Raw genomic sequence first — 19,629 nt, 5'->3', positions numbered from 1 at the left:
ACATGACAGACGGTGATGGGGTTGTGCTGCGGAGGGCGGCATCTCTTGAAAAAGGGGTGCAGTTGATGATAGAGGTCATTAGAGATGTGTTGAATATTTCTGATACAACACCTGAGCAGGTTGAGGAGGCTTACTTCACTGACAATAAGAAAGCCTCGCTAACCTTCCCTGCGTCTAAGGAATGAAATGCTATATTTGAGAAAGCCTGGGAAAACCTGGAGAAAAAATATCAGATCCCTAAAAAGGTTCTGGTTGCTTTCCCCTTCCCTGAGGAGGAGAGGAAAAAATGGGAAAAGCCACCCATAGTTTAGGAGTCTGTATCCAGACTCTCAAAAAAGGTGGTTTTACCTGTTCCAGGATCTGCCGTGTTAAAAGAACCAGCTGATCGCAAAATTTACACTACGCTCAAATCCATATACACGGCTTCAGGGGCGATACTATGTCCTACTATTGCCTGTGCATTGATTTCCAAAGCATTAGTAAAGTGGTCAGGCACGTTACTTGAGGATTTGGATACAATGGATAAAAGTGATGTTGAATTGTTTTTATGTAACATACAGGATTCTACAGGATTTATGGTGAAATCCATGAAAGACCTGGGTTCCATGGCTGCAGGGATTTCTTCCATGTCTGTCTCAGCTTATAGAGGACTTTGGCTGCGCTAGTGGTCTGCCGACGCGGAATTCCGGAGAGGTGTGGAGACCCTACCCTACACAGGTCAGGCTCTCTTCGGGGAAGCGTTGGATGCGTAGATTTCCATGGCTACAGCGGGTAAGTCACATTTTCTTCCCTCAGCTGCACCTGCTATGAGGGAAACCTTTTTCTTCAGCTGCATCACAGTCCTTTCAGGCTGCTAAAACAAGAAAGGCCAAGCTGTCCAAAACCTTCTTTAGAGGAGGTCGACCAAAATCCAAGAAACCTGCTGCTGCGGGTTCCCAGAAACAGAAGCCTGCTTCAGGTACGCCAAAATCCTCAGCATGATGGTGGACCATGCGGCCTGGAGGTGGGGCCGAGACTTAGGCATTTCAGTCACGTCTGGGTGTTGTCCGGCCTGGATTCCTGGGTACAAGATATTGTGTCCCAGTGGTACAGGCTGGAGTTTCAAGATCTCCTTCCTCACCGATTCTACAAATCAGGCTTACCAGCTTTGCTGGCGGACAGGGCTATCCTACAGGAAGCCATCCAGAAGTTGGTGGAGTCACAGGTCATTGTTCCAGTTCCTCCCCATTTGCAAAACAAAGGTTACTATTCGAACCTTTTTGTGGTTCCGAAACCGGATGGTTCGGTCAGGCCCATTCTGAACTTAAAATCGCTAAACCCCTTTCTGAGGGAGTTCAAGTTCAAAATGGAGTCTCTGAGGGCGGTGATATCAGGTCTGGAATAGGGGGAATTCCTGGTATCCCTGGATATCAAGGATGCGTACCTCCACATTCCGATTTGGCCACCGCATCAAGATTTTCTCCGATTCGCACTGTTAGACAGTCATTTTCAGTTCCAGGCCCTGCCATTCAGCCTCTCCACAGCACCGAGGGTCTTCACCAAGGTGATGGCGGAGATGATGGTTCTCCTCCGCAGACAGGGGGTGAACATAATTCCATATCTGGACGATTTGCTGATAAAGGCATCGTCCAAAGAGAAGTTGTTACAGTCCATTGTTCTCACGACCTATCTACTCAGGGAACACGGTTGGATCCTGAATCGTCCAAAATCACATTTGGAGCCGACCAGGAGGTTGTCCTTTCTGGGAATGATCCTCGACACGGAAGTGCAGAGGGTGTTTTTACCAGAGGAGAAAGCGTTGGTGATACAAACAATGGTCCGGGATGTCCTGAAGCCAGCCCGGGTGTCAGTTCATCAGTGCATTCGCCTTCTGGGGAAGATGGTGGTCTCTTACAAGGCTCTGCAGTATGGGAGATTTCATGCTCGGCCCTTCCAACTGGATCTCCTGGACAAGTGGTCGGGATCTCATCTACACATGCACCAGAGACTATGTCTGTCACCAAAGGCCAGGATTTCACTCCTCTGGTGGCTACAATTACCTCACCTTCTGGAGGGCCGCAGGTTCTGGATTCAGGACTGGATCCTTCTAACCGCGGATGCAAGTCTCCAGGGCTGGGGCTCAGTCACTCAAGGGGAGACCTTCCAAGGAAGGTGGTCAATGCTGGAAGCTGGCCTACCAATAAACATTCTGGAACTAAGAGCCGTCTACAATGGTCTTCTACAAGCGGCCCATCTTCTGCGAGATCGAGCCATTCAAGTACAGTCGGACAATGTAATGACAGTAGCTTACATAAACCGATGGGTGGAACGAAGTGCAGAGCTGCAATATCAGAGGTAACAAGAATCATCCTCTGGGCAGAAAAACACGCGTTGGCACTGTCAGTAATCTTCATTCCGGGAGTAGACAACTGGGAAGCGGACTTCCTCAGCAGACACGATCTCCATCCAGGAGAGTGGGGACTCCATCCGGAGGTGTTCAAGGAGGTAACAGATCTTTGGGGTGTACCTCAAATAGACATGATGGCCTCTCGTCTCAACAAGAAGCTTCTGCGGTATTGTTCCAGGTCGAGGGACCCGCAAGCTGTGGCGATGGACGCCCCCAGTGACTCCGTGGGTGTTCCGGTCAGTGTACGTGTTTCCTCCACTTCCACGCAATCCAAGAGTTCTAAAACTCATAAGGAGAACAAGGGTTCAGGCGATCCTCATTGCTCCGGACTGGCCAAGGAGGGCTTGGTACGTGGATCTTCTGGATCTACTGCTAGAAGAGCCAAGGCCTCTTCCTCTTCGGGAGGAACTGCTGCAGCAGGGGCCATTCGCTTATCAAGACTTACCTACGTTTGACGGCATGGAGGTTGAATGCCAGATATTAGCTTGGAAGGGCATTTCGAACAAGGTTATTCCTACCCTTATACAGGCTAGGAAAGGAGTAACGTCTAAACATTACCATCGTATTTGGAAAAGATATGTATCTTGGTGTGAGTCCAAGAAGTTTCCTACGGTGGAGTTTCAACTGGGATGGTTTCTCCTCTTCCTGCAAGCAGGTGTGGATATGGGCCTGAGGTTGGGATGCGTAAAGGTTCAGATTTCGGCCCTGTCCATTTTCTTCCAGAAACAGTTGGCTTCCCTTCCCAAGTTTAGGACTTTTCTGAACGAGGTTCTGCACATCCAGCCTCCCTTTGTGCCGCCTACGGCGCCCTGGGATATTAACATGGTGTTACAGTTTCTCCAATCGGATTGGTTTAAACCTCTGCCGGAGGTTGAGGCCAAGTTTCTCACATGGAAGGCTGTCCCTTTGTTGGCCTTAGCTTCTGTTAGACGTGTGTGGGATTTGCGGGCTTTATCTTGTAAGAGCCCCTACTTGATCTTCCATGAAGATAGAGCTTAGCTCTGGACACGTCAGCAGTTCCTTCCAAAGGTTGTGTCGGCATTTCATATCAACCAACCTATTGTGGTGCCAGTGGCTACTGCCTCCTCAATTTCATCAAAGTCCTTGGATGCTGTAAGGGCTCTGAAAATCTATGTGAAGAGAACTGCTCGTCGCAGAAAATCGGACTCTCTGTTCGTCCTGTATGATCCCAAGAAACTTGGATGTCCTGCTTCTAAGCAGACAATATCTCGCTGGATCAGGTTCACTATTCCGCATGCGTATTCTACAGCAGGATTGCCGTGTCTTACGTCTATTAAGACCCACTCTACTCGTAAGGTGGGTTCTTCCTGGGCGGCTGCCCGGGGTGTCTTGGCTTTATAGCTTTGCCGAGCGGCTACTTGGTCTGGGTCAAACATGATTGCTAAGTTCTACAGGTTCAATACTTTGGCCTCTGAGGACCTGAAGTTTGGTCAATCAGTTCTGCAGGAGCCTCCGCGCTCTCCCTCCTGTTCTAGTAGCTTTGGTACATCCCCATGGTACTAATGTGGACCCCAGCATCCTCTAGGACGTAAGAGAAAATAGGATTTTAATTACCTACCGGTAAATCCTTTTCTCGTAGTCCGTAGAGGATGCTGGGCGCCCGCCCAGTGCTTCGTGATCCTGCAGTGGTTACCTAGTTCAGTACTGCTTAGTTCTTGGTTAAGTACTGTTTTGTTACTTGGTAAGTAATCTTGTTCAGCCGTTGCTTATGTTTCAAGCTAGTTAGCTTGGTTTGCCTTGTGTGTGAGCTGGAGTGAATCTCGCCACTATCTGTGTAGAATCCTTCTCTTAAAGTTGTCTGTTTCCTCGGGCACAGTTTCTAGGCTGAGTCTATGCAGAAAGTTAGACCAGATGCGGTGCGCTTATCAGGTAACAATATAAAATTGATACTTCCCTTATGTATCCTCTGTCGTAGGTTCTATCAGGTACTTCGGATAAATGGAATCCACATCTGGGCGTAAAAGAGATAATTCCAAATATAGTGTAGTATGTTGCAAATAAAACAATTTTTTATTCAAACAATAAAAATTTGCGAATGTGGCCAAATAAACAGGCACTTATAAAATATATGGTAATAGATTGAGGTTTACCAAAGTTAAGGTAAAATCAAAGCCTTTAACAGTGCCTTTCTGATGTTAACAGCTGGTGTAAATACATAGAACAGACATCCTAGTGCGTGGAGATAAAGGTGGAGAATTACCAGATTTTCATGGGGTGTGTGCCTTTAAGCTGTCAAAATAGGGAGATACCGGCTCCGAAACCCGTCTCCAAAGTCCACACAACACTGTCCGTCTGGTGAGTCTCCTTCCCACGGTTGTTCTCCTATCATACAGTTCCGACGCATTTCGGGATCTCTCCCTTCCTCAAGGCGATGTTCTCACCCGTGTGGACTGGTTACCACATGCTGTATACAGAATAAAAGTTCCAATCTCTCCCTGCCGGTAAGAGCTGTGCTGCACTTGGAACCTGGACCTCACACTGCACCAACGGCTTATGGGACAACACTGCAGCTCGTTGGGATACCAACACAGGCAGAATGCACAGACCTCCTGACGAAGCTACATGCGAAACTAGTAGAGGCGTGACCTGCTAGACGTATCTCCCTCCAAGGTCTGTGCCTTCTGCCTGTGTTGGTATCCCAATGAGCTGCAGTGTTGTCTCATAAGCCGCTGTCGCGGTGTGAGGTCCAGGTTCCAAGTGCAGCACAGCTCTTACCGGCAGGGAGAGATTGGAACTTATATTCTGTATACATCATGTGGTAACCAGTCAACACGGGTGAGAACATCGCCTTGAGGAAGGGAGAGATCCTGAAATGCTTCGGAACTGTATGACAGGAGAACAACCGTGGGAAGGAGACTCACCAGACGGACAGAGTTGTGTGGACTTTGGAGATGGGTTCCGGAGCCGGTATCTCCCTATTTTGACAGCTTAAAGGCACACACCCCATGAAAATCTGGTAATTCTCCACCTTTATCTCCACGCACTAGGATGTCTGTTCTAAGGTGGTCATTCCGAGTTGTTCGCTCGTTGCCGATTTTCGCTATATTGTGATTAGTCGCTTACTGCGCATGTGCAAGTTTCGCAGAGCGCATGCGCTTAGTTATTTTACACAAAAGTTAGGTATTTTACTCACGGCATAACAAGGATTTTTCATCGTTCTGGTGATCGTAGTGTGATTGACAGGAAGTGGGTGTTTCTGGGCGGAAACTGGCCATTTTCTGGGCGTGTGCGAAAAAACGCTGGCGTTTCTGGGAAAAAAGCGGGAGTGTCTGAAGAAACGGGGGAGTGTCTGGGCGAACGCTGGGTGTGTTTGTGACATCAAACCAGGAACAAAACTGACTGAACTGATCGCAATGGCTGAGTAAGTCTGGAGCTACTCAGAAACTGCTAAGAAATTTCTATTCGCAATTCTGCGAATCTTTCGTTCGCAATTCTGCTAAGCTAAGATACACTCCCAGAGGGCGGCGGCTTAGCGTGTGCAATGCTGCTAAAAGCAGCTAGCGAGCGAACAACTCGGAATGAGGGCCTATGTATTTACACCAGCTGTTAACATCAGAAAGGCACTGTTAAAGGCTTTGATTTTACCTTAACTTTGGTAAACCTCCATCTATTACCACATATTTTATAAGTGCCTGTTTATTTGGCCACATTCGCAAATTTTTATTGTTTGACTAAAAAATTGTTTTAGTTGCAACATACTACACTGTATTTGGAATTATCTCTTTTACGCCCACATGTGGATTCCATTTATCCGAAGTACCTGATAGAGCCTACGACAGAGGATACATAAGGGAAGTATCAATTTTATATTGTTACCTGATAAGCGCACCGCATCTGGTCTAACTTTCTGCATACACTTATCCAATCTTTGGTATTGGGGATACCTTTTGACCAGGTTGTGTGCAGCATATCTGTTTTGGCGCCCGGGCACTTTTCTGCTATCAATAGTACTGTTCTAGGCTGAGTCTGGTAGGCGGGGCATAGAGGGAGGAGCCAGTCCACACTCTCAAACTCTTAAAGTGCCAATGGCTCCTAGTGTACCCATCTATACCCCATGGTACTAATGTGGACTCCAGCATCCTCTACGGACTACGAGAAAGGATTTACCGGTAGGTAATTAAAATCCTATTATTCCATGCATAATTTCATTTCATTTCATGAGTAGCATGTGTGTGACTATGGACAATAGGGCTTAGCACTCACCCTCCTGCAGTCCGCAACAACAAGCAGTCTCTGTTACTCACTCCGTACCTCACAGTGCTTGTACTCTTTGCTGTGCACTGGGGCTCAACGGGAAGGCTGACAGCATTTGCATATTATTGCTCCCGCTGTTTCGCCAGTGGCCGTTAATGCGGACACACGGCCTAATTCAGACCTGATCGCTGTTGTGCGAATTCGATAGACTATGCATGCGTATGTATCGTAGTGCGCACGCGTGAGGCCAAACTGTGAAAGAATCCTGCAATTTTTATGATCGCTAGGCGTACGCAAGGTGATTGACTGGAAGTGGACGTTTGAAGGTGGTAACTGCCCGTTTTCTGGGAGTGTCAGGAAAAACACAGGCATTCCCAAGCGTTTTCAGAGCAGGTGTGTGACTTCAGGTCTGACCCCGATTAGCCTGTTTGCAGGAGTTAATCCTGGGCTACGCACAGACTGCACAGAATGGAAAAATCATTTGATGGTGAGTGACAGAGCCGGTCCTAGGCATAGGCAGTGCCGTAACTAGGCATTTTAGCGCTGTGTGCAAGAAACGACATTGGCGCCCCCCATGCAAGATAAGGGCAGTGCGCGCCGTAGGCGCGTGGAAAATATACAGGGGCGTGGCTTCATGGGGAAGGGGCGTGGCCACAAAATAATAGCAATTCATACTACGGTGCACAGTAGTCTCCATTATTCAAATTACGCTGCACAGTAGCGCCACTACACCAGGTAGAGCCCCTTTTATACATTACAGCAGACAGCGTCCCCCTTTTTACACATTACAGCAGACAGTCCCCCTTTTTACACATTGCGGCAGCCAGTCCCCCTTTTTACACATTGCGGCAGCCAGTCCCCCTTTTTACACATTGCGGCAGCCAGGCCCCCTTTTTACACATTGCGGCAGCCAGTCCCGCTTTTTACACATTGCGGCAGCCAGTCCCCCTTTTTACACATTGCGGCAGCCAGTCCCCCTTTTTACCCATTGCGGCAGCCAGTCCCCCTTTTTACACATTACGGCAGCCAGTCCCCATTTTTACACATTGCGGCAGCCAGTCCCCATTTTTACACATTGCGGCAGCCAGGCCCCCTTTTTACACATTGCGGCAGCCAGTCCCCCTTTTTACACATTGCGGCAGCCAGTCCCCATTTTTACACATTGCGGCAGCCAGGCCCCCTTTTTACACATTGCGGCAGCCAGGACCCCTTTTTACACATTGCAGCAGCCAGGACCCCTTTTTACACATTGCGGCAGCCAGGACCCCTTTTTACACATTGCAGCAGCCAGGACCCCTTTTTACACATTATGGCAGACGGTGTCCCCCCAGAGAGAGAAAGAGAGAGAGAGAGGGATATACTTACCTTCTCCCCGCTGACAGGCTCCTCGTGCTGGCATCTCCCTCTGTGCAGTGTGCAGGCATCGGACAAGGAGGAGGAGGAGGAGGAGGGAGGAGGACTGGAGCCGCAGCAGCGCTATGTCATTGGTAGTAAGCGCCGCTGCAGCATCCCCCTCTCCTTCCGTATAGGCTGCCTGGCGCTGCTGTGGATGCTGGGATGGAGGAACCGCATCCCAGCATCCACAGCAGCGCCAGGCAGCCTATACGGAAGGAGAGGGGGATGCTGCAGCGGCGCTTACTACCAATGAAATAGCGCTGCTGCGGCTCCAGTCCCCCTCCCTTCTCCTCCTTCTCAGCTGCTTCCGGAGCTTCTCTCTCCTCCAGCGCGGCTGCGGCGCACGGCGCAGACTTCAGAGGCGGCATGTAATGAGTCAATTTGACTCATTACATGCCGCTGGCCGTGCGCCCTCAGGGCAACTGCGCTGTGTGCCAAGCCCACTTGGCACACACGTAGTTACGGCTCTGGGCATAGGCAAACTAGGCAAATGCCTAAGGCATATGGAATGCCCAGGGGCACAAACAGGTTCTGCTGATTAAAATGATATTCGGTGAGCCTATTTTTTTGTGTGTGTCTGCAACTGTATCTGTATATGAAATGCTACATTACAGTGTATTCCTGGAAATCACGTAGCATTTTGTATGCAGATACAGCCACAGTCGCACACAGAATATAGGCATGCAGTGTATCATTTTAATTAGCAGAAACTGCTTGTGCATCCTAGTCACATAACAATGAGCAATGCAAATAGGATGCTTTTTTGGCAAACAAATGTGCCCAACGTTAGCAGAACTGGCCTAGAGCTGCCAGCTGACTCACGCCAGGCATCTCCTGCTGCATGGCGTATTGAAGCAAGATGTATGAGGACACATTTGTATCCAAGCAGAGTCACAGTGTTAGTGGCCGTGTGAGTGCTGTGTACGGGTGGGTTGGTTGTGCATTAGTTTTTGGCATATGTGTAAGGGACATTATGTGTGTCATGTGTATAAATGCTTTAATAATGTGTTGGATATGTGTAAGGGGCACTATGTGTGTCATTATGTGTATAAGGGCATTAATAATGTGCGGCATATGTGTAAGGGACATTATGTGTGTCATTATGTATATAAGAGCATTATTAATGTGCGGCATATGTGTAAGGATCATTATGTGTATAAGGACATTAATAATGTGTGTCATATGTGTAAGGGGCATTACTGAGTAGTATTATGTGTATAAAGGCATTACTAATGTGTGGCATGTGTGTAAGGTGCGCTACAGTGTGGCGTAACGTATAGAAAGGGCACTACTGTGTGGTCTAATGTGAATAAAGAGCAATACGGTGTGGTGTAATGTGAATAAGGGGCAATTCAATGTGATGTGATGTGAATAAGAGGCACTACTGTGAGGAGTAATTTATATAAGGTAAAGTGGTACTACTGTGTGATGTAACATGAATAAGGGACACTATCGCATGATACAATGTGAAAAAGTTGCACTACTGTGTGGTGTAATTTGAAATGGGGGTTCTATTGTGTGGCCATGCCCCTTCCCAACAAGAATATGTCCCTTTTTTCGCTGTGTGCCAAATGTGCACATAGTTCCTATTTAAAATATATAGGGGGTAGGAGCATCAAAATGAGGACTACTATGGGTGAGCGGTGATGATTCTGGGAAAGGGGTGCAGGGTCAGAGGCGGAACTAGCGGCGATGTTAGGGCGCACCAGCTAAAATCTTGCCATATTGGTTAAGGCAGGCTCTGGTGAGTGAGTTGCGATCAGATTTGCAGAAGTCTGGTAATGTTTTTGCATGGAGTATGCATGCATTCACACACTTGCACAGGATAGGTTTTTACTCTCTATCTGATCACAGCCCTCTTCAACATCGCAGAGGAGCGATCAGGCCTGAATTAGACCGACAGTTCCATCCACCTCTGAATCAGGCACTGAATGTGATGAAAAATAGTACTGTAAAAGTTTTCCAACTTTCTAAATAACCACCAAACATAGTAAAAATTGTCCTGGCGCTATTTCTAGTGGCGAACAAGATACTAAAGAAAAACTCCAAGCTGGTAGATAATCATGAAACATACATGTGCCTATTACTAGTGACCATGAACCATAAAAACTAAATTTTTCACTAGAACAAGTAGCAGTGGTGGATTTCCCACTAAGCATATGAGGCACGTGCCTAGGGTTGACACTTGCTGGGGGGTGGTACAGCATGCCTACTTGCATAAGATCTCCGGAAGGCCAATGGCCAGATGAGGCCAGGTGATTCTTTTTGTTTTTATCATTACAATTTATTTATTTTTTATTTTGCAACTGGTGAGGGAGGAGTGGTAATGGTCAGTAAATTATGGTAGTGGAGGGGGAGTGGGGGGTAAGGTGGGTGTTTCTTTGGCAGTCGGGAGGCCCCAACATGAAGGGAGCAGGGACATGATTGGGGGGGGTGTGTGACTGATAATGTTGTGTCTCAGGGTGGCCTGGCCCCTAAATTATCCCCTGACAAGAAGAGCAAATAGGTTCAGTTATAGTCAGTGGAGAAGAACAGCTATGGTTAATGAGAATTACTGTTTCAACATTTGTACAGCAAATAGTTCATGTTTCATTTCTCAGCCTTCCACTGTTTTTCCTTGTTCTGCACCATACCATAGGTTGTTGTACACAGGGGCAAATCAATAGAGGATGAGGCCCATGTGCAATTTCCATCTGGAACCCCCTCCTCTCTAGCCTGCAGAGCAATAGAGTCTGAGCACTAGGGTCACTAGGAGGCCATAGTGCTATCCAAAAGTCTAGTGAGCATGGCAGGCCTCTAGGAAATTTCCCAGTGGTTTCTACAGCACTGTTGCTGCCGACGTGGAACTCCATAGGGCGAGTATTGGAAAAATGGGTGCAGTGCGGGTCTCCCAGGACCCCAGGGGTCCAAGTGCACCACACCCACTGCACCCATCATAGATATGCCAGTGGTTGTACAGAAACTCCAGTTGCCAGTGATTGCTTCATTATAGGAGGCTGTAGTTGTCAGAGAGAGGAGGGAGCCTGTGTCCATCTGGGCCCCCTCTTCTCTCTCTAGCAGCACAGTAGGTTCTGAGTACTATGGACACTAGGAGACCCTACTGCTGTGCCTGAAACTGTGCCAGGACTCCGGGAAGATTTGGCCCAGGGGCACGGCACACCTTGCACTCATTATAGATACTAATTATTGGAGTATCACTTGTGAGTCCCAGCTACAAATTATTCTTCTACGACTTATTTTATTGTCATCATTAATATCTTGTTTAGTCTAATCTACTACAATGTAAACATGCAGTGCAAACTTACTATGTGACAATTGTAAAATTACATCATCATCATTGGTTACATTATTTTGTGTCTAAAGAGTGTATATATTTTGCTGCTATCTACAGTACAAAGTGAATTGCTCCTGAAAATTGGAAAGTCATGGACAGTGCAGCATCATTTAGCGCACAGCCCATTGGAAGATGTAGTTCTTAAGAAAAAAATGTGGCCCCAGATTCCTGGAAAGTAACCTCTGCTGGTTAACGTAATTCTATAATAGAATTTAGTTCATGAGCACTGTTAAAACAGAACTGAGAGCTGTCTTCATGGAAATATATTTACAGCACTGTTTTAGCTGTCCTCTAGTCTAATGGAGCTATTGTTTCTAATAAAAAGGAGGTGAGATTAAATGGACTTTAATCTGAGTATTCTGTACTCTCTTATCTTTTTATAAAAATACAATATAAACAAATCAGCATGGTTAATAGTCTCCTTTACAACCTTTACTTTTTTTTTGTATTTAAAGATTAATGATGTAAGTTGGCTTGATGTAGCACTACGATGCATGATTACACTGAGTGTATACAGATACATTTTTTTACAATGAAAAATACGTATCTGCATTGGATATTTGAACAATACAAACTGCATTACTCCCATAAGGAAATACGGATATACTGACACTAATAGAACATTTGCAAACCATTGACTTCCTGTCTCTCTCTTGTTGGCAGATTATCAAAGATTGAAGATTAGATACAACGCAGCTATTGTAGATAATGAATCGATATCTGGCGCAGGGCCTAGAGGTCAGACAAAGTACTTAGACGGGCATTTTGCCAGACGAAAAGAGATGTCAAGGAAATCAATTAGACTCTAAAAAAGAGCAGTCAGTGTACGGAAAATCCAATCTTGGAAGGCTACGTACTGTTCAAAAGAAACCTATTAACATAAGTTATATCTTTGTGTGCCTTTAATACATATTACCACTCTACTCAGAAATGTTGTGTACATTTTAGCCAGCCAGCTTTAGGCATTGGGGAGGCCGCTGTACTATAACATATTAGAAATCGTCAGTGTAGACTAAAGAGCCTTTAACATTTTTAGATGCGTTTCTTTCTTGCAATCTGCAAAATATCCATCATTCTTCCCACTGAATACGAAAAAGGATCACATTAGTTTACAGAAGACTCACAGCGAGATATCTTGTTTATTTCGTTGGGCTGTGTGCCCTTGTGTGCATTTGTTTCTGTTTGCACAAGGTTGCACATAGCTTAGCATGGCATTGATGAGCAATTATTTGTCCAGGATTATGTGATGACCTGGCAAGACATTGGTGAATTGGAGCATTCTATGTAAAATGTAATAATGCTACTGATTATGGGCCTGATGCAGAGCTATATGCACCTCGGCCACATGTATTTCAGCTTTGCGTGCACAGAAAAAATGTGTATATTCACCCCTATGTAAAGTCTCCGTTCAACTCTGCTCAGCCCCTTTGTGCAGAAAAGTAAATACAGATTATATATTTATTATTATTATTATTATTATTATTATTATTAATGGTCCAATATGAAGTATGCGAACTTCAGCATAAATTGCTGAATGCCACCTCATCAGGAGCAGCTGCCACACCACTTACCTGACATATATAAATACATATATAAATGGGTTGGGATCGAAAGACCAGCGGTGAAGATTCCCATAGGTATTAATCCCAAGAGGGACCCAGCACTGAAGGAACCCTAATCCTTACCCTCCCCCTAACTCTTCCTCTCTGCTGCCTAACCCTTACCCTCCTTCCCCGCAGCCTAACCCTAACCCTCCCTCCCCGCAGTCTAAACCTAACCCTCCTCCCACAGCCTAACCCTCCCTGGCTTACTTACGTTAGGGACTCTGGAGATCAGGATCCTGGCGTCGTCATTCAGACAGGTGTCGGGATTCCGGCACCAGCATCCTGACCGCATTCTGATTACATTCCATATAAATATATCTATATTATTTATCTCTTTCTTTCTATCAATCAATCAATCAATCAATCAATCTATACAGGGGGGCTGTGAGGGTGGTAAAGGACAAAGGGAGAGCTGAGGGGGAAGAAGAGAGTAACATATGAAGTGGGAGGTGAGAAGAGCACAGGGCTGTCCCAGAGGAGGGGCCAGTCCACAGTAAATAGCCACAAACTGGCTGAAGCTCTGTGCTGGGCGGAGAAGGGCTGTGGGGGGGAAAGAGGTGGAGCAGCCGGAAAGGGGACTATCTCCATCCTTACAGTGTCCGAGGTAACCATAAATCGTGGCCTTACTGCAGCTTATGACCCAGTACATTGACCACCACCTCCCCCCCAATTCTACACCTATGTGCAGTGGTGTCAGTGGTGGCCCGCAACTGGGTGTCAGACTCGGAAGGGTTGCTGCAGTGTGATATTCTCCTGCAGCACTCGGCCCCTGTCATAGATGACGAGTCAGCCCAGCAGCACTGCACACAGCCAACAGTTCAGTCACCGGGGGCAGTGTTCCTGAAACTGAGGGAATGGGCGGAGCTGAGCAAAATTCCTGAAAATGGGGATATGGAACCTTCATTTCCTAGAAGCTGAGAGGTCAGGGATTATTAGATGCAGGTTTCCTGGTCCCAGCAGCATGAACAACTCAGACATCCTGTGTAACCTTAGGTCCACCAAGATGGCAAAAAAGTTTTTTATTTTTTTATTTTACATGTCTTCAGAGACAGTGGAAACATTGGGCTAAAGTTCCAGTTAGTGTTCATTTTTGACAAGGCTTTTCAATTTAGTTTTAGTCTTAGTCGATTACTTAAAATTGTAGTTAGTTTAAAGTCACATTTTAATCTTTTTATTTTGCTTTGTTTTAGTTAAGATTTAGTCAGTGGATTTCAGTTTTCGTAGTCTAATTTTAGTCAATGTTTCAGTCATAACTTTTGCAAACAGTTTAATGATACTGTCATGGATTTTGCTGAAGAGCATTTCTCTAAAACTCCCTTGCGAAGTTTGCATACCTTTAACTATGTGTTTAGTACTCTAGAGTCAGTAGTCTGAGAATGTGTCACATACTGAGTCTGACTTACTGTAGTACTTCCATATATTATTAGTAATTTAGGCTCAGTAGGCGGAGAATGTGTAACATACTGAGTCTGATTTACCTTAGTACATCAATGTATCATATACAAATTAATACCTTATGTTTGTTAGAACAATCAAGTGCAATATACAATCCTATTTTCTTTTATAGCAGGTCATATTTATTTTCTGCAAATATCTAGAAAATGTAGAACCCTACTTCCAGTGTAAAGTTTGACAAGGATTTTAAATTTAGTTTTAGTCTTGCTTTTTTTTTTTTTTTTTAGTTAAGATTTATTCAGTGGATCGCAGTTTTCATTTTAGTCCAATTTTAGTCCTGAATTAAACTGTAGTCAGTGAGTACTTTTAGTCAAGATTTTCATAGACAAAATTAACAATGGTTCCAGTGTGGGATCTTTAATGGCCTTTAGGTGAACTATATTTCTTGATACACTTTACCCACTGTAATGAATACATATAAAAACAATAAACAAAAACATTCGATAAACATGTAATACAGCCACTGTAAACTATTATGTTCATGATTCATTCAAGGCATAAATGATACATATCCAAACTGAGAAATTAGGAGCATACCAGCATACTTTTAAAATATCCCCTCCAAGGGAAATCCCTGAGGCAATGTAGAGGTAGGAGGTGCTGGGGTATGGTGCCATGAATCAATTAATCATACCTGCACAGTGCACACCTCTGTACTGTGCAATGCTACAATATCTGGAAGATAGGGCCACAATGACAATTCATTGTGATTCACATTATCAAACCGCTGAACTGCCCACTTTACCGGGGGATCCAGGAGACTTGTTGTCAAATTCTGTATTTGTTGTGGGCACCATACTAGGACCACAGACAGGAAAGGTACAAACTGGAGAATGCAAACTGGGCCGGACTGGAACCAAAATGGAATGCAGACCAGACTGGGACCAGGGGGTATATTTGCTAAAGTTCAATTTGGGATTCATTCTTATGAATCATAAAAATTGTCAGTAATCGATTCTATTGAAACTGAAAAATCCCTTAAAAAATCCCTCATTTACTAAAAATCTAACTTGCATTCAATTTTCAAATCAAATTCAATTTTGATTTATTTTTAGAAGAGATTTTGAAATCCCTTCCAAAATCAAACCTCAAATCCCCATTAAAATCTCCAGAAAAATTGAATACAAAATCAAACAGAACTTTCTCATTGCTTCCTATAGTCCAAATGTATCACATGCACACTAACTAGAAGGGGAGCTCTCCCTTTACACTTTTTTTATACATTAAAATCAAAGTGATGATTCAAATTTTGTGTGTTTTTTTAATACAGCTGAAATAGTTGACAATAATTTTAGCCCTAATCTGCCTTGCTGCCTGCCTTCCACTTTCTGTGCTCACATAATTGTTGGTAACAAAACCTTTACCTGCTCCATGTTTATTGATTAATCTGGGGGAGTGGTTTAATTAATGCACAATTATGTAGACTGCAGAAGAGCACAATATCAGACACTTTTGCTACATGATATAATAATATGCGTCCTGAATTATCTATTTTTAATAGACCACATGTGCATCCTGTCATGGATTAGGTGGCTATTTGATTTGTCAATGAAGTCAGAAGCTAGGAGCAACAGCCACACATTAAACCACCTGTTGTGTGTGTTTGTGTGTGTGTGGGGGGGGAGGGGGAGGGGGAGGGAAAGGGGATTAGAACAATATAGTAACAAGTATCATTAGCTGCTTCATTAACACATACTAACCCAACATCCATCCCTCTGGCATTTGACACCTCAAATTTTGCAGACATGGATGATTTGGTGAGGATGTAGACATCATGGTACGAACTAGGATAGTCAGTTGCAATCCTCATGAATTTAAGTTTCATTATATCATCCGACAAAAGTGTCAGATATTGTTCTATGCTGCTGTCTATTGCACATTCATGGACTAGGTATGATGCATTTATATGTGCAGTATTAAACTCATGAAGCTACTGATGTTGCTCTGATTAATGCTCTTGTGTTCTCTCAGTCAGGTGGTAGTTTGCATACTGCAGGTAGGTGCACAATGTACCATAACCTTGGATAGCTATTATTCCTACTGCCACACTGCTCCATATGCTTTTGAGTACTTTTAAAGTCATCACAATCAATTTGCTACCAACAGAATGGCGTTTAGAAGCACAAATCGAATGTCTAACATGATTCAATTAATTTGAGGATTTGAAGTTCGATTTAGAGTTCGATTTGCAAATTTAATTTTAGTAAATGAGGGGATCTTTTATTCAACTATGGGAAAACATCAATGTTTTTAAGAAATTTGATTTCGAGTGGGATTTGAGTTGAATTTGGTTTTAGAATTGATTTGACATTCGATTTTTCCTTTAGTAAATCTCTTCAATAAAAATCGAAAGGAAATCGAATGCAAAATCCCTAGCAAATCAAACTTTAGTAAATATACCCCCAGAATGGACACTGAGTATAACAGGTGAGTCGAAACACAGTACTAGAATACAGTGGAATGTATGGTTGGAATATACAGTGGAATGTGCAGTTGGCTTGGAACTAATACTAGGCACATTGGTATGTATGGTAACTGATGAGTTGCAGCTGAGATGATTGGCAGTGTAAATACTGTAGTTCTTATGCTGCAAAGTGTTCAGTTTGCAAAGGACTAAACACTTTGCGCTATGAGAACTGCAGGATGAAGCTGTATACTGGAGTTGATACTCTGCAGAGTGGGAACGGCAGACTGGAGATTTCAGATATTCGGCAGTGGGAGAAGTGCAGGTTGGAGTGATACTCTGCAGTATGAGACAGCAGACTGGAGTTGAATATGCAGGACTTGTTGCAGGAGACAGACTGCACACTGGTGTAAGGGATGAGAGTTTTTTGCAACACGGGAACTTGGAGAAGGACAGCAATGTGAGAATTGTTCTGATTTTCAGAGCATAAGTGCATATAGGTGCCAGGAATATCCTTAGAAGAGAAGTTGGATTTTGTATCTGAGCCTAGTGAACTGCTTACAAATAAACAAAATAGAAACAGAAAGTATCTTGGGCAGTAGGGACCGTTTGAAGATGAGCAGTATGATGACTGCTGGGAGTTGAGCAGTATGGGGACTCCTAGCAGTCTGGAGAACAGGAAGGAACAGCGTGACCTACATTTCAGTGGAATAGCTGAAGGTGCTCTCCTGAGCAAGAAAAAATTACACAACCAAGGCTGGAGAAAAGCTGAACTGGCAATATGCTAGTGCTAGAAATGGTTTAGATAGGGCTCACTGCACTGGGATACAGGAGTCATGTGAGAAGTAGAGATGAGCGGGTTCGGTTTCTTTGAATCCGAACCCGCACGAACTTCACTTTTTTTTTCACGGGTCCGAGCGACTCGGATCTTCCCGCCTTGCTCGGTTAACCCGAGCGCGCCCGAACGTCATCATGACGCTGTCGGATTCTCGCGAGACTCGGATTCTATATAAGGAGCCGCGCGTCGCCGCCATTTTCACACGTGCATTGAGATTGATAGGGAGAGGACGTGGCTGGCGTCCTCTCCATTTAGATTAGATTTAGAAGAGAGAGAGAGAGAGAGATTGCTGTGATACTGTAGATTAGAAGAGAGTGCAGAGTGCAGACAGAGTTTAGTGACTGACGACCACAGTGACCAGTGACCACCAGAGACAGTGCAGTTGTTTGTTTTATTTAATATATCCGTTCTCTGCCTGAAAAAAACGATACACAGTCACACAGTGACTCAGTCTGTGTGCACTGCTCAGCCCAGTGTGCTGCACATCAATGTATTGTATATAAAGCTTATAATTGTGGGGGAGACTGGGGAGCACTGCAGGTTGTTATAGCAGGAGCCAGGAGTACATGATAAATAATATTATATTAAAATTAAACAGTGCACACTTTTGCTGCAGGAGTGCCACTGCCAGTGTGACTAGTGGTGACCAGTGCCTGACCACCAGTATATTAGTAGTATTGTATACTATCTCTTTATCAACCAGTCTATATTAGCAGCAGACACAGTACAGTGCGGTAGTTCACGGCTGTGGCTACCTCTGTGTCGGCACTCGGCAGGCAGTCCGTCCATCCATAATTGTATTATATACCACCTAACCGTGGGTTTTTTTTTCTTTCTTTATACCGTCGTCATAGTCATACTAGTTGTTACGAGTATACTACTATCTCTTTATCAACCAGTGTACAGTGCGGTAGTTCACGGCTGTGGCTACCTCTGTGTCGGAACTCGGCAGGCAGTCCGTCCATCCATAATTGTATTATAATATATACCACCTAACCGTGGTTTTTTTTTCGTTCTTTATACCGTCGTCATACTAGTTGTTACGAGTATACTACTATCTCTTTATCAACCAGTGTACAGTGCGGTAGTTCACGGCTGTGGCTACCTCTGTGTCGGAACTCGGCAGGCAGTCCGTCCATCCATAATTGTATTATAATATATACCACCTAACCGTGGTTTTTTTTCCGTTCTTTATACCGTCGTCATACTAGTTGTTACGAGTATACTACTATCTCTTTATCAACCAGTGTACAGTGCGGTAGTTCACGGCTGTGGCTACCTCTGTGTCGGCACTCGGCAGGCAGTCCGTCCAACCATAATTGTATTATATACCACCTAACCGTGGTTTTTTTTTCATTCTTTATACCGTCGTCATACTAGTTGTTACGAGTATACTACTATCTCTTTATCAACCAGTGTACAGTGCGGTAGTTCACGGCTGTGGCTACCTCTGTGTCGGCACTCGGCAGGCAGTCCGTCCAACCATAATTGTATTATATACCACCTAACCGTGGTTTTTTTTTCATTCTTTATACCGTCGTCATACTAGTTGTTACGAGTATACTACTATCTCTTTATCAACCAGTGTACAGTGCGGTAGTTCACGGCTGTGGCTACCTCTGTGTCGGCACTCGGCAGCCCGTCCATAATTGTATATACCAGTGACCTAACCGTGGTTTTTTTTTCTTTCTTTATACATACATACTAGTTACGAGTATACTATCTCTTTATCAACCAGTCTATATATTAGCAGCAGACACAGTACAGTGCGGTAGTTCACGGCTGTGGCTACCTCTGTGTCGGCACTCGGCAGCCCGTCCATAATTGTATATACCACCTAACCGTGGTTTTTTTTTCTTTCTTTATACATACATACTAGTTACGAGTATACTATCTCTTTATCAACCAGTCTATATATTAGCAGCAGACACAGTACAGTGCGGTAGTTCACGGCTGTGGCTACCTCTGTGTCGGCACTCGGCAGCCCGTCCATAATTG

Source organism: Pseudophryne corroboree, chromosome 7 (assembly GCF_028390025.1).
Source record: "Pseudophryne corroboree isolate aPseCor3 chromosome 7, aPseCor3.hap2, whole genome shotgun sequence".
Taxonomy (NCBI): Eukaryota; Metazoa; Chordata; class Amphibia; order Anura; family Myobatrachidae; genus Pseudophryne; species Pseudophryne corroboree.
Note: the sequence above shows the minus strand (reverse complement) of the source record.